The sequence below is a fragment of the Cervus elaphus genome, chromosome 16 (assembly GCF_910594005.1).
Source record: "Cervus elaphus chromosome 16, mCerEla1.1, whole genome shotgun sequence".
Taxonomy (NCBI): domain Eukaryota; kingdom Metazoa; phylum Chordata; class Mammalia; order Artiodactyla; family Cervidae; genus Cervus; species Cervus elaphus.
Genome location: NC_057830.1, coordinates 31337377 through 31351042, shown reverse-complemented (window position 1 = coordinate 31351042; position 13666 = coordinate 31337377).

Sequence of the window (13666 nt, the reverse complement as noted above, 5' to 3'; positions counted from 1 at the left end):
TGATGCTGAAGCTGAAGCTCCAATAATTTGGTCACCTGATGCGAACAGCCAACTCATTAGAAATGACCCTGATGCTGTGAAAGGAGGAGAAGCAGACGACAGAGGATGAGAAGGTTGGATGGCATCACCGACTCGATGGACATGAGTTTGAGCAAACTCCTGGAGATGGTGATGGATGGGGAAGCCTGGCATGCTGCAGTCTGTGGGGTCACAAAGAGTCAAACACAACTTAGTGACTAAACAATCACAACAATGATCCTATTACCATTTTCTAAATTGTTTGGGGTTTATTTTTTGTAGGTCTTCTCCTTCTCTGTGTTTTCTGCCCAGTGAAGATCCTTCAGCATTTTTTGCAAAGCCAGTTTTGTAGGGCTGAATACTCTTAACTTTTGCTTTTTTTGGAAAGCTTTTGATTTTTGCCATCAAATCTGAAGGAGAGTCTTGCTCAGTAGAGTATTCTTGGTTGCATTTTCTTCCCTTACATCAGTAAATATATTATGCCATTTCCTTTTGGTTTATAGAGTTTTTGTTGAGAAATCAGCTCATAACCTTATGGGAGTTCCTTGTATATTATTTGTCATTTTCTCCTTGTTGCTTTTAATATTTATCTTTAAGACTATATCTTTTCCCATGTTTGGGAAATTTCAGCTAATATCTCTTCAAATATTTTCTCAAGTTCTTCTCTCTTCTCCTTCTGTGACCCCTATAATGGTGTGTTTAATGTTATCCTAGAGGTCTGCCTGCATTTTTTTTCATCCTTTTTTCTATATTCTGTTTTTCAACAGTGATTCCCACCATTCTGTCTTTTAGGTCACTTAACTTGAGGTTTTTCTGCCTCAGTTATTGTGCTATCAATTCCATCTAGTGTATTGTTAACCTCTTTGTTACTTCTTTGTTCTTAATTCTTCTTGGTCTTTGGTAAACATTTCTTGTATCTTCTCCATTCTGTTTCCAAGACCCTGGATCATCTTCACTATCACTATTCTGCATTCATTTCTGGAAAGTTCCCTATCTCCTCTTCATTTAGTTATTTTTCTGGAGCTTTATCCTATCCCTTCATCTGGGACATAATCTTCTGCATTTTCATTTCGATTACTTTCTGTGATGCGGTTTCCATTCTGGCAGCTGCAGTATTGTAGTTCTTCTTGCTTCTTCTGTCTGCCCTCTGGTGGGTGAGGTTAAGAGACTTGTGTAAGTTTCCTGATGGGAAGGACTGATAGTGGGAAAAACTGTGTCTTGCTCAGTAAAACTTTTATCTGATTGTCTACTGATGGATAGAGCTGTCCTGTTAGCTGTTTGGCCTGAGGTGACCCAATCCCAGAGTCTACAGGCTCTATGGTAGGATTAATGGCAACCTCCAGGAGGGCTCACAAGGGGCCCCTCCCAGGACTGCTGCTGCCAGTAGCCCCGTTCCCATGGCCGGCCTCTGCTGAACCGCACCTCACAGGAAGCAGTCCAACACTAGCAGGTAGGTCTGCTTCAGTCTCCTGTGGGGTCACTGCTCCTTCCCCCTGGGTCCTGGTGCACACATGATTTTGTTTGTGCCCTCCAAGAATGGAGTCTCTGTTTCTTCCAACCCTGTGGAAGTTCTGTAATCAAACCCCTTCACTGGCCCTCAAAGTCAGATTCCCTGGGGATTCATAGCCCTTTCGCCTGATCCCCTGGCTGGGAAGTCTGATGTGGGGCTCAGAACTTTAACAACCTTCTTTGGTATTATTTTTCTCCAGTTTGTGAGTTGCACATCCAGCAGGAATGGGATTTGATTTTATCGTGATTGCACCCCTCCTATTGTCTTGTTGTAGCTTCTCCTCTGTCTTTGGACATGAATATCTTTTTTTTGGTGAGTTCCAGAGTCCTGCTGTCAGTGGTTTTTCTATAGCTAGTTGTGATTTTGGTGCTCTCGCAGGAGGAAATGTGTGCATTTCCTTCTACTCCACCATCTTGAACCAATCTCCCATACTGATATTCTTTTTTATAGTTGAATTCAGTATTTCTGTTGTGCAGACTTTTTATCATTCTTTAATATCCTCAAAATTGTAAGCATATCTAATTATGCTTTTCTGATACTTTTTATGATTTAATTTTTTGAACTGAAGTCTTTGACCCATTTAGAATGAATTTGGTTCAAGAAGTAATGTATGAATTGAGTATTTTTTTGTTTTTGTTTTTTTCCTAACCAGTTTCTCCAATACCAGGTTTTACTCATTGTTTTGAAATGCCACCTTCATCTTTTTTCCTGGACTCTTTAGCTTATCTCATTGATCTATTTGTCTTATCAGCTCTAGTACTAGAAATGTTTACTCTTTTTTAGTCTCTTCTTAGTCTTAAAATGTATTCAACTTTGAGTCGAATTATTTGCCTCTGCTTGAAGTCCCTGTGGGACTTAGGGGAACCTGCTAGTGTGGGAAATGGGCTAGACCTGTTCCCTTGGGATCTGTGTACCTTTAAACACAACCCACTGGGGCAATCAGCTGATATTCCACTACCATCATATGTTTATTTTACATTTCAGATAGTGCTTTAGTGTGATTATCTCGTTAATCCTAACAACAGTCTTATAATGTGGAGGTTTTGCTATTTGGCAAGTGACTTTCATAGAGGTTCTGGGGTTGGACCAGCATTGCATAGCTCCCACGTGCCACAACCAGGACTCCTGCCCATTTCTCTGTATGCTTTCCCCAAAGCACAGTGGCTCCATTTCCAGGGTTACACTGGATCTTTTGCTCAAGGTTATTTCTACCAAAAGGTGTTCCTTCTTCAGGCTTTTGAGCAGGGTGATGCCTCAACAGGATCTGATATTTTATTCGTGGATCTTTTCAGTTAAATCCTCAAACACCCTTTGGAAATACACCCTTAGTAGCTGACAGCAGGCTGGCCAGCACTGAGAGCCTGCTCCCCTGGCTTTTATCTGCAGCTCCACCAGCGAGAGGCTGGCAAGATGGGGGTGTCCATTGCTGACTGTTTTCAACTCTCTGCTTTTTTTTTTTTAAAGAAGAAATCTTTTAGATAACACTCTAAATTCTTGGAGCTGATATTTATCAGCACCCTCCGTGATTGCAAAGTACTTTTCAGCAGAGAGAAAGTAGGTTTGACAGATACGCTGCATAATTAAAGGATTAACATCGTTTCTCCTGAAATTAAATTAGGAACAGACGACTTTTGTGCTGACTTGTTTATGATAAAATTATTTGATGTCATTTTGCAGGGAATAACCCCCAAACCATGAGATAGTGTCAGTTTTAATATTTTAGCCTCAGAGGTAAGTGGGAAATGACATTTACACTACGTGACAGGTGGCACATACCTGAATTGTCTCCAACTTGTCAAATCTAGGTGTTTCTCTTTTCATGAGTAGATAAATATTTCCTTTCCTCCTCTTTTTTATCTGTGGAGAGAAGTTTTTTTCTTCTAGTTGTATTCTGGAAGCAATCTAAATTTTATGCGGATTGGGTGATGCTCTAATTGGGTGATTCAATCTCTTCCTCTGACCCAGGCCTCAGTGACGGAAAGCATGTTTGGAGAAAACAGATTGGAGGGATTTGGGGTGGGGGTATAAGACTTGGATAAAAAAGTTGTGCAGAAGACTAGTTTTTTTCCCCCTTGAATCAAATTTTTATTTTTTTTAATCAGGTCTGAACAAACATCTACTACTGTAACTAACTTTTATTTTCACATATTTTCTTATTTGTCTATTTAAAAAAAAGTCCTCAAGGTAATTTTAACCTCTCTGGAACCCAGGGATGTGAAAACAGAGAGAGAGAAAAATAGAACACCATGTTTAGAAATTAAAAAAAATTTTTAAACAGAAAAAATAGTTCTTCTTTGATATATCCAGAGAAAGTGGACTCTCCCTATCCTTTGCCTAATCTTTTTCAGGAAATTTTAGAAACGTAATGGGGAGAGGGAAAAGGCATTGGTAAGAGAAGACGGGTTTCAAACAGTTATCACAGTCTGTTCCTTCTGATCCTCTGCTGCTTTCTTTTCTTGCAGGTGTTTTCTCTTTCCCAGGGAAGCCGAGCTCGTTTGGCTGCAACATTCTGGAATTTGCTTTGAGACCTTCATTGCAGGGGAATGTCATCTTCAGCAGAGGCTCTGGCTGAGTCCGATGCCCTATGACTGTGCTTGGTGAGGTCACATGCATAGAAACCTTTAAGTCTTAGGTGCCTCAGGAAGAGCTGAGCTAGGACTTGTTACCACTGTTGGCCCCCAAAGCCCAAAGATGGTACTCTCAAAGGTGGTACTCAGAGTGGGATTTTGAGAGACTGTAGGATTATTTTATTTTATTTATTTATTTTTTTTTGTAGGATTATTTTAAGCTCAGAGGTGTAGGGATCATTGCATGGGGAAGAAAAAGCATAAACTAGATAGTGAAGGCAGAAAAGTTAGAGCCACTTTTGGGAAGGCGAGGGAGATGCTGCCGGAGCCAGGTTGGGGCTCGTTTGGGACGGGTAGCAGCAGGCGTGCTCCCCGACTGGTGTCACTTCCCTGTGACCCTCTGGTGACTTGGGTGTCCCTGTGGTGCATAGTCACCTGCGTGCTGGCAGCACCCCATCCCATCCATGCCTCAGGGTCTCTCTTGCTTTGTCCCAGGGCTTCCTCCGGGGTCCAGAAGGGCATTTGCCTGACTGCAGGAGCTTCTCAGGCTGAGAGCGACCCCCAGCTGAGTGGGATGAGAGTTGGTGGACAAGTGCCCTGGCAGCTGGGACGCGTGGTCCGGGCAGTTCCTCTGAGGGCTGAGTCTGGTGCCCACAGAGGGAACCAGTGCAGTAATACTACTAAACTCTTCCTCTTTCTCGTTTCTGCTTCTTGGGCTCATCTCAAGTAATCACCTGCACATGAATCAGGAAAAGGCTGAAGGGTACACAGTTGATTGTTAGCATGATTGCTTGGTGCGGAGCAGGGAAAGGAAGATGTGGAATACGGGTGAGGGAGGAGAGCAGGAAAGGGAATGGGCATCAAATATGCTGGGAAAAACACCCAATGTCCTTGGACACAGTATGCCAGATCCTGCTAGTGTGGGAAGTGGGCTAAACCTGTTCCCTTGGGCTGTGTGTACCTCTAAACACAACCCACTGGGGCAACCAGCTAATATTTCACCAAAGTTCATTTTACACTTTGCAAAGTGATTTTAGTGTGATTATCTCATTAATCGTAACAATGGTCTTAGAAGGTGGAGGTTGCTATTCTTATTTTTGGAAAGTGACTTTTTAAGGAAAAGAGAGGGTAATTGTATGATAGGAAGAAATAAAGACTTTTTAAAAAAATGGACAAGACTAAGCTGTCCTGCCTAGGATTTCACAGTTGGGTGATAAGACCATAAAGAAACACAAAGAAGAGATTGTTACCAAAGTCCAGAAAGTGGTTTTTTTTTTTTTTTTTTAAAGGGGCCAGGGAGTGGTTATGATGTAGTGCTTGACAGAGATTTCCATGGTGGCAGCAAAGTTCTATTTCTTGACCTGAGTGATACTTATAATAATTCTTTGAAATGTACATTGGTTTTGAATAGCTTTCTGCATTTGTATCATATTTTATCAATAGTTTGCAATGAAAAGATTAAAATCCCTAGTACGTATGGTACTATCAATCTGTGCATTTATGCAAAATTATATGTGTGTGTGTGTAAAAACAAGCACACATAAAAACAGCAACTGCTAATTTGTCCCTCCCCCCAATTTAGGAGGTTGAGATTAACCTATGCACACTATTATATATAAAGTAGATAACCAACATGGACCTACTATATAGCATAGGAAACTATGTTCAATATTTTGTAATAACCTATTGGAGAAGGAAATGGCAACCCACTCCAGTACTCTTACCTAGAAAATTCCATGGATGGAGGAGCCTGGTGGGCTACAGTCCATGGGGTTGCAAAGAGTTGGACACGACTGAGCGACTTCACTTTCACTTAACCTATAAGGGAAAAAATATGAAAAAAAGACATCTACATATGTATGTGTATAACTGAATCACTGTATTCTACACCTGAAACTGACATGATATTGTAAATCAACTATACTTCAATGAACAAAAAAGCCAGCTGCTGACCTGTGGGTATATAAAATTACCCCTGACAGTTAAAGAGAATGTTCCAGAATTAGGTTGAGAACTCTCCCTTTCCAAATCCTTGATGCCTTGAAGTGTCAGGCTGGGCAGCTTTCCTACCTAACTTTGTTCAGACAGATGAAGGCAGGAAGGATTAGTTTTGATCATGCCGGCTAGATGTGTGAGTAACATTCTGCCTGGTAATTATTTTTGACATTTGACAGTTCTAGGCACAACCTTTCACAGTCCTGAAATGTTGGCAGTACATTTATTTTTTAAGGGTTCATATTTTCCTATGACTAACCAAGTGTTCGCAGGATACTTCTTAGGGTGCCTTGTTTCAAATTAAGCTAGAGGGTTTTGGAGTCACAAATCCAGAGGGCAGTTTGAAGTTTCAGGGAAGAACTCATCACTTAGCAAACACCACCACCACAACAAAAGTGTGTCTTTTAAATTGTTTCTAAAAGCCGGTCTCAGTGTGTGGAACTAGACTTACAATCTTGCAGCATAGAGACAAGGTGAATCTTTGTTCCCAGATATCTCCCCTGCTTGTCTGCCACACTGCTGAAATTTTAATTCTCTTAGATTATTCCTTTGGCTACTTTCCTAGAGGAAGTAGCCAGGTTAAGGATTTTATGAGAACTTAATGCTATGGTGGGGCTTCCAGGTGGTACTAGTGGTAAAGAACCCGCCTGCCAGTGTGGGAGACATAGGAGACGAGGGTTCGATCCCTGAGTTGGGAAGATCCCCTGGGAGAAGTTATGGCAACCCACTCCAGTATTCCTGCCTGGAGAATCCCATGAACAGAGGATCCGGGCAGGCTATCATCCATAGGGTCACAGAGAGAAAGAGCTGGTCACGACTAGAGAGAGTGAGCATGTGCTTGCAATGCTATGATGAAAAGAATGCATGGAGAAAGGGCTTCTGAATTGGAGAGGAGGGAAAGGCCATTGTAAAGGACAGGGAACTGCTCAGAAGAAAATTGTCTGGAACTTTTCAAAGGCAAGCAATGAAAAGCCACTGAGTATCTATAGTGAGACTTATGGATATTTGTGGATAAATATCCACTTATGGATATTTAGTCAATCAAATTATTTTGATTTCAAGTGATTAAAAAACCCAACATAATTGGGCTTAAAGAAAGAAAAGGAATCCATTGGCTCATATGGTATAAAAAGTCTCATGGTAGACTTTTGGGTGGGGTTTCATGCTTGGCTTGATCCAGGGGTACAAACAACGCTTTGAAAATTTGATCTTCTCTGCTCTTGAATCTGCTTTCCTGTCTTTTGAATTTCCTCCCAGCCTTGTGTTCCTTTCATCTCCCAACTGTAGTAAAAAAGGTTCTTCCTTCTGATCACTAAGGCAAAGTTGTGGGTTTAGCTCTCGCTACCTCTGAATCAGTCATGGTAACCAGCGAATCCAACTCTCTGGTGGGTCATCCTGGAGTTATATGTTTCCTTCTGGAGCCAGGGTGAGTAAATTCCACTGGTTCACCCGCACTGTGGAAAAGCAAATGTGAACAGAAGAGGGAGGTGGGTCTGAAGATACAGAGAGTGTCTGTCCCCTTCATCAGTCTCTGCAAGTCCCCATCCAGAGTGACTATGAAATCATGTTGGTGGACCACACCAGCATCAAAAAATTCTAATAGAAGACAATTTAAAAGACCAGGAGATAGCTGAGTGTGTCATATGTAGTAGGTCACACCCAGGGGTATGTGTACATATATATACGTGTGTGCGTATGTAGCTGTATCTATATGTGTGTATCTGCATTCATATGTATGGATCAATGTGTAGGTACATATGTGTGAAACATACCTCTCTCCATGGGGCATGGTAAGAAGGTGTAAGAACACTGTTCCCTAAGATCCTATGTGTCAGCCACATGGGCTGATGCCCTTTCACACTGTTCCTCCAGCTGGAAATGACCTCTCCCCTGCTCTCACCCATTCCGTCCTCATCTTCAAGGTCTGACTCAAATGGCATTTTCTCCACTGAAGCCTTCGCTTCCTGATCTCCCACCCACGCAGGAGTACAGAGCCTTCCTCTGTGCCCTCCGGGGAGGCTGAGCTGTGTCTCATCTTGCTATGGACGGCTGCCTGGAGAAGGGTACAGCGGTGCTCCTCACACAGTCACCATTAATCTCAGGTGGCCACTGAACCCTTGAAGTGTAATCAGTCCAAATTGAGATGTCCTGTAAATGTAAAATGTGTATTAGGCTTCGAAGAGGAAAAAAATTGCACAGGATCTCAATAATTAAAAAAAAATATTTTTTGGGCTGTGCCATAAAGCTCACAGAATCTTAGTTCCCCAACCAGGAATTGAAAACAAGGCCCTTGCAGTGGATATGCCAAGTCCTAACCACTGGACCACCAGGGAAGTCCGTCTCAATAGTTTTTGTGCTTATTTCATGTGGATAGGGGGCTTCCTTGGTGGCTCAGATGGTAAAGAATCTGCCTGAAATGCAGGAGATCCTGGTTCTATCCCTGGGTCAGGAAGATTCCCTGGAGCAAGGGAATGGTAACCCACACCAGTATTCTTGCCTGGAGAATCTCATGGACAGAGGAGCCTGGCTGGCTACAGTCCACGGGGTCACAAAGAGTCGGACACGACTGAACAGCTAACACATGTGGATAGGATAGTATTGGGGGATGTACTGGGTTAAATAAATTATATAATTAAAATTAGTTTCACCTGTTTCTTCTTACTTCTTTTTCAAATGTGGCTACTAGAAACTGAAAATTATATGCATGGCTTGCATCTTATTTATACAAAGCAGTACTGGGGTAGAGAGCACAGTAGATGAAGGCTGAGCCCTGGAGGTAGAGAGCGTTGAGCAGGGGGGCAGGTGAACTCCTGAACATCCTCATTTCCCATGTAGACAGAAGAGGAACTGGACTTGTGGGGTTATTTGTGCCTATTAATGGAGTAACTAATAGCACATGGGGCATACTTACCAAACGGTTGCTGTGGCTTCTATTATCCACAGTGAGGTCCAATCTCCCTGCTGGACTAGCTGCCAGCTTTACCTTTAAAGCGCCTAACAGACTGCTGGCTCACAGAGGGAAGTCAAGAAATGTTTCTTAAAGGAAGAAAGTAAGGAAACAACATCAGTCATGATTTGAGCAGATTTCTTCAAAGATAAAATATACCCACTTGATAATTTTGATGAAAGACAAGTATGTCAGAGATTGTAGACAGCATTGTGATTGCTGAAGGAAAGTTCTTAGCTGTAAACTGGCCATTCCAGGCCATTCATAATAACCCACCTCACCCCAAGCCTGTCTCACGTTTTGTTGGTGGGCCTGGAGTTTGACCTAACTTCTAATCTGAATGAGCGTTTCAGTCATTTCAATTCCTACCTCATTCTTGTTCATTTTCTTCTTTTTATTTAAACTTTGTTTTTTCAATAGCCACAGCTTTTTCCGTTTTACACTTGATATGTAAAATCAAAACCATGTGAAAATTACATGCACTTTGCAGGGTAACTTCATGTGGTTTTCCCATGAGCTATTACATATGTATGTGTGTACATGCATATGTGCATGCACACACACTTTTTTACCCTAAGGGTGTTTGATGCAGCAGATTCAGAAAAGAAATATTCATATTACAAGTCCCTACAGGATATGGGGGTGTAGCAAAGGCAAATCTGCCAGGATAGAAGATAGTGAAATATTAGGGTAGAAAGGATGAGCCTCATAGAAACGGGCAAGAGGGTGCTGGGAGAAACAATTTCAGATACTTCTTGTCCTTCTTACTCCCTGCCTTTCTCCTTCTCTCCTGAGATTTTGGCTACAGCATTTACTTAAAATGCAGTGAAGGCAATTCCTATGAATATGGGAGGCTGGGAGTCTGGAGCTGCTGGTTATTGTCCCCAAGGGGCATTTGGGGGCAAACTTCAAACTCAGCAAGTTACACTGACCTGTAGGCAAGTTCTTTAACTCTTAGCAGCCTCAGTTTATTCATTTGTAAAGTGAGACTACACCACTTATCTCATGAGATTTTTGTAAAGACTAAATGTGATAATATGTTTGAAAACAGTGTATCAAGTATGAGATACCTTAAAAATGTAGATAGCATGATGCAAGCGAGTCTTGGAGTTAGCAAGAGAGTCGAAGACATGAGATAGGGACTGAGGAGGGCGTGTCAGAGTTGGTCAAACTCAGTTTTCCATCTTGCAAGACCAGGCTTGAGTGATGAATAATTGGAAAGTCTATTTAATGAATCTCTAGCTAAAGCAAAATTATGCCCTTGAGACACATAACAGATCATCAAATGAAACAAAAATGAGGTCCTGGAGACGCTGAGCACGCAAGAAAGCTTGAAGGTCCCACTCGGGGACAGGAGTCAACAACAGACATATCTAAGCCCAGACAAGGCCACATTGAAGAAAGAGACCTTCAAAGGGTGTGGATCATGTCCAAGCCACACTCTATAAACATCTGGCCCCCAAGTTTTAACTCCCAGAAAGAGGTGCAAGCAACAGGCTATAGCTACGCTAATAGAAGCATCGCCAAATCCTGATTGGAGGGAAAAGGTCCATGGCTGGCTTCATGAAGGAGGCTGGGCTAAGCCTGTGAGAAGGCAGAAGGTGGGTAAGTAGAGAAGGGACATGGGAAGGGAGAATGGTCTTGGAGGAAAAAATGGTGGTGGCCAAAGGACCATGCCACCTGATGGGAGAATGAATAGGATAATTCAATAGGACTAAAAGATTGGGAAAATATAGGGACATGGGAATAAATCTGAGAGGTTAAGTTGGGGTCATACCAAGAGCTAAATGGAAGTGCCTTTACTGTTCTGGGTAAATAATGGAGAGCCACTGTGAGCAGGAGAATGTCACAATCAAACTGATGTTTTAGGAAGATTAAATGGAGAGAATATTTAGGATGTATTGGAAGTACACAGAGGAAGAGCTGCTGTTGTCAGATTCTAGTGCAAAGAAAAATGAGAGAGATTTGGAATTAGATAGACTTACTTTGATTCTTGACCCTGTGACTTGTTGGCAGTGGGGATTTGGGAATGTTACTTAACTTCCTTAAGCCTCAGTTTTCCTATGGATAAAATGAGGGTGATAATAGTTCTTATCTCAAAGGATTGGTCGATGAGATTCTGCAATGAATTTAAAGTACCAGATACAAGGTCCGACACACACCAAGGAATGGGTAAGTGTTATTATTAGGGAGAGGGCAGATAATAAGGCTTAGACAAGAAGCCATGAAGGAAGCCATCAGAAGTGTGGGTAGGTAACATCCTTTCTGCCCTCCTGTCTTCTAAATCAGAGGTTGGCAAACTATGGCAGACAAAGAGAGTCTGGTTCACACTATCTTCAAACTAGAAATGATTTTCATATTTTTAAAGGTTTGTAGAAAAAAAAGAAGATTCATCAGAGACAATACATGGCTGGCAAAGCCTAACGTGTTTACTATTTGGCCTTTTTCAGAAAATTTGTTGTCTTCTCTTCTAGAGCAAATCCTTGAGCATCTGAGCAAAGAACACATCCATGGAAAGCACACATTCATATAACGAGGACCTTTCTCTTGGCTAGGGGACCAGCAAAGCCTTTTGCATGTCAGGAGCAACTGCTTTCTTAGATGCTTCACCCTCTTATTATTTTCTGAAATGCAATCATCTCCCAGGCCCAGGTTCTCCATACCTCATTCCTCTCCCAAGTCTCTGTTCTTGCTTCCTACAGAGGAATATTGTAAGAATCTCCAATGTCTGCAAACATTCATAGGCCCTTGACGGGAAAAGACATCTTTAGTATTTGCATAATATTTTGGAAAAGAGAGTCTTCGTGTCCTGCAACCTTGCAGAAAGTTTACATTATATAAATGATAAAACAGCAAAAAGAGTGTCCCCAGGTACACTGATCATATCATTGTGCTACAAATATGAGGCTTATCTAAGCCAAAACAGATTTTCTGGTCCAGAGAGTACTAAGAAATCAGATATTCAAGCTATAGTTACAAAATACATGACATAATGGAAATATATAGGAAAATTTCAGCCAAAAAAAAGAAAAAAGAAGAAGAAAGAAAAGGAAAAAAAAAAAAGGAAAATAAAAAAGACAGCAGCTTGGAGCTGAATAAATCAGAGCCAGATGGCGTATGTAGATTTGACAAAAAGGAATGAGCTTGAGGAATAGTATATTCCCTGATACTATGTACTGTGTTTCTGTAGTACTGTGTCTAACTGTACCTTTAAAAAGTCATTTAAAATATGTCCTCTTACTCATAAAACTGTCAGGATGATACTTTAGTTTAAAAGCTTTAATATTATCAATGAAAAAAGTCATCTACTTTAAACTTTATTTTGAAATTTCAGGAGTAAATTCATTAATTCATACACCTATTCCTTCAATAGACATATATTAAGTGCTTACTACATACCAGGAACTAGGCTGGTTCAATTAAAGAAAATTAGTAATACCAATGGAATATTTCATGCAAAGATGAGCACAATAAAGGACAGGAATGGTATGGACCTAACAGAAGCAGAAGATATTAAGAAGAGGTGGCAAGAATATACAGAAGGACTATGCAAAAAAGATCATCATGACCCAGATAACCATGGTGGTGTGATCACTCACCTAGAGCCAGACATCCTGGAATGTGAAGTCAAGTTGGCCTTAGGAAGCGTCACTAAAACAAAGCTAGTGGAGGTGATGGAATTTCAGTTGAGCTATTTCAGATCCTAAAAGATGATGCTATGAAAGTGCTGCACTCAATATGCCAGCAAATTTGGAAAACTCAGCAGTGGCCACAGGACTGGAAAAAGTCAGTTTTCTTTGCAGTCCCAAAGAAAGGTGATGCCAAAGAATGTTCAAACTACCACACAATTGCACTCATCTCACACGCTAGCAAAGTAATGCTCAAAATTATCCAAGCCAGCCTTCAACAGTACGTGAACTGAGAACTTCCAGATGTTCAAGCTAGATTTAGAAAAGGCAGAGGAACCAGAGATCAAATTGCCAACATCTGTTGGATCATGAAAAAAGCAACAGAGTTTCAGAAAAACATCTACTTCTTTATTGACTACGCCAAAGCCTTTGACTGTGTGGCTCACAACAAACTGTGGAATATTCTGAAAGAGATGGGAATACCAGGCCATCATACTTGCCTCCTGAGAAATCTGTATGCAGGTCAAGAAGCAACAGTTAGAACCAGACATTGAACAATGGACTGGTTCCAAATTGGGAAAGAAGTGTGTCAAGGCAGTATATTGTCACCCTGCTTATTTAATTTATATGCATAGTACATCATGCTAAATGCTGGGCTGGATGAATCCAGGGAAATCTTTCTGAGAGTTTTGACATTTCACCAGATACTATAGGTTGTCTCTGATTAGGTTCCCAGAAGCAGAGACTGAAATGAGGACTGTGTGTAAGTCATTTTTTACTAAAATTTTCTAAGTGGCCAGGGACTAGGATGGGGCCCTACAGTATATAATTTAAGGGACCATGAATAGCCAAATTAATCTTAAAAGTAATGAACAAAGTTGGAGATCTCATATTTCTGACTTCAAAAGTTACAACAAAGCTACAATAATCAAAACTGTGATACTTGCATAAAGACTTACACATAGTCAGTGGAATAGAATAGAGAGCCCAGAAATAAATT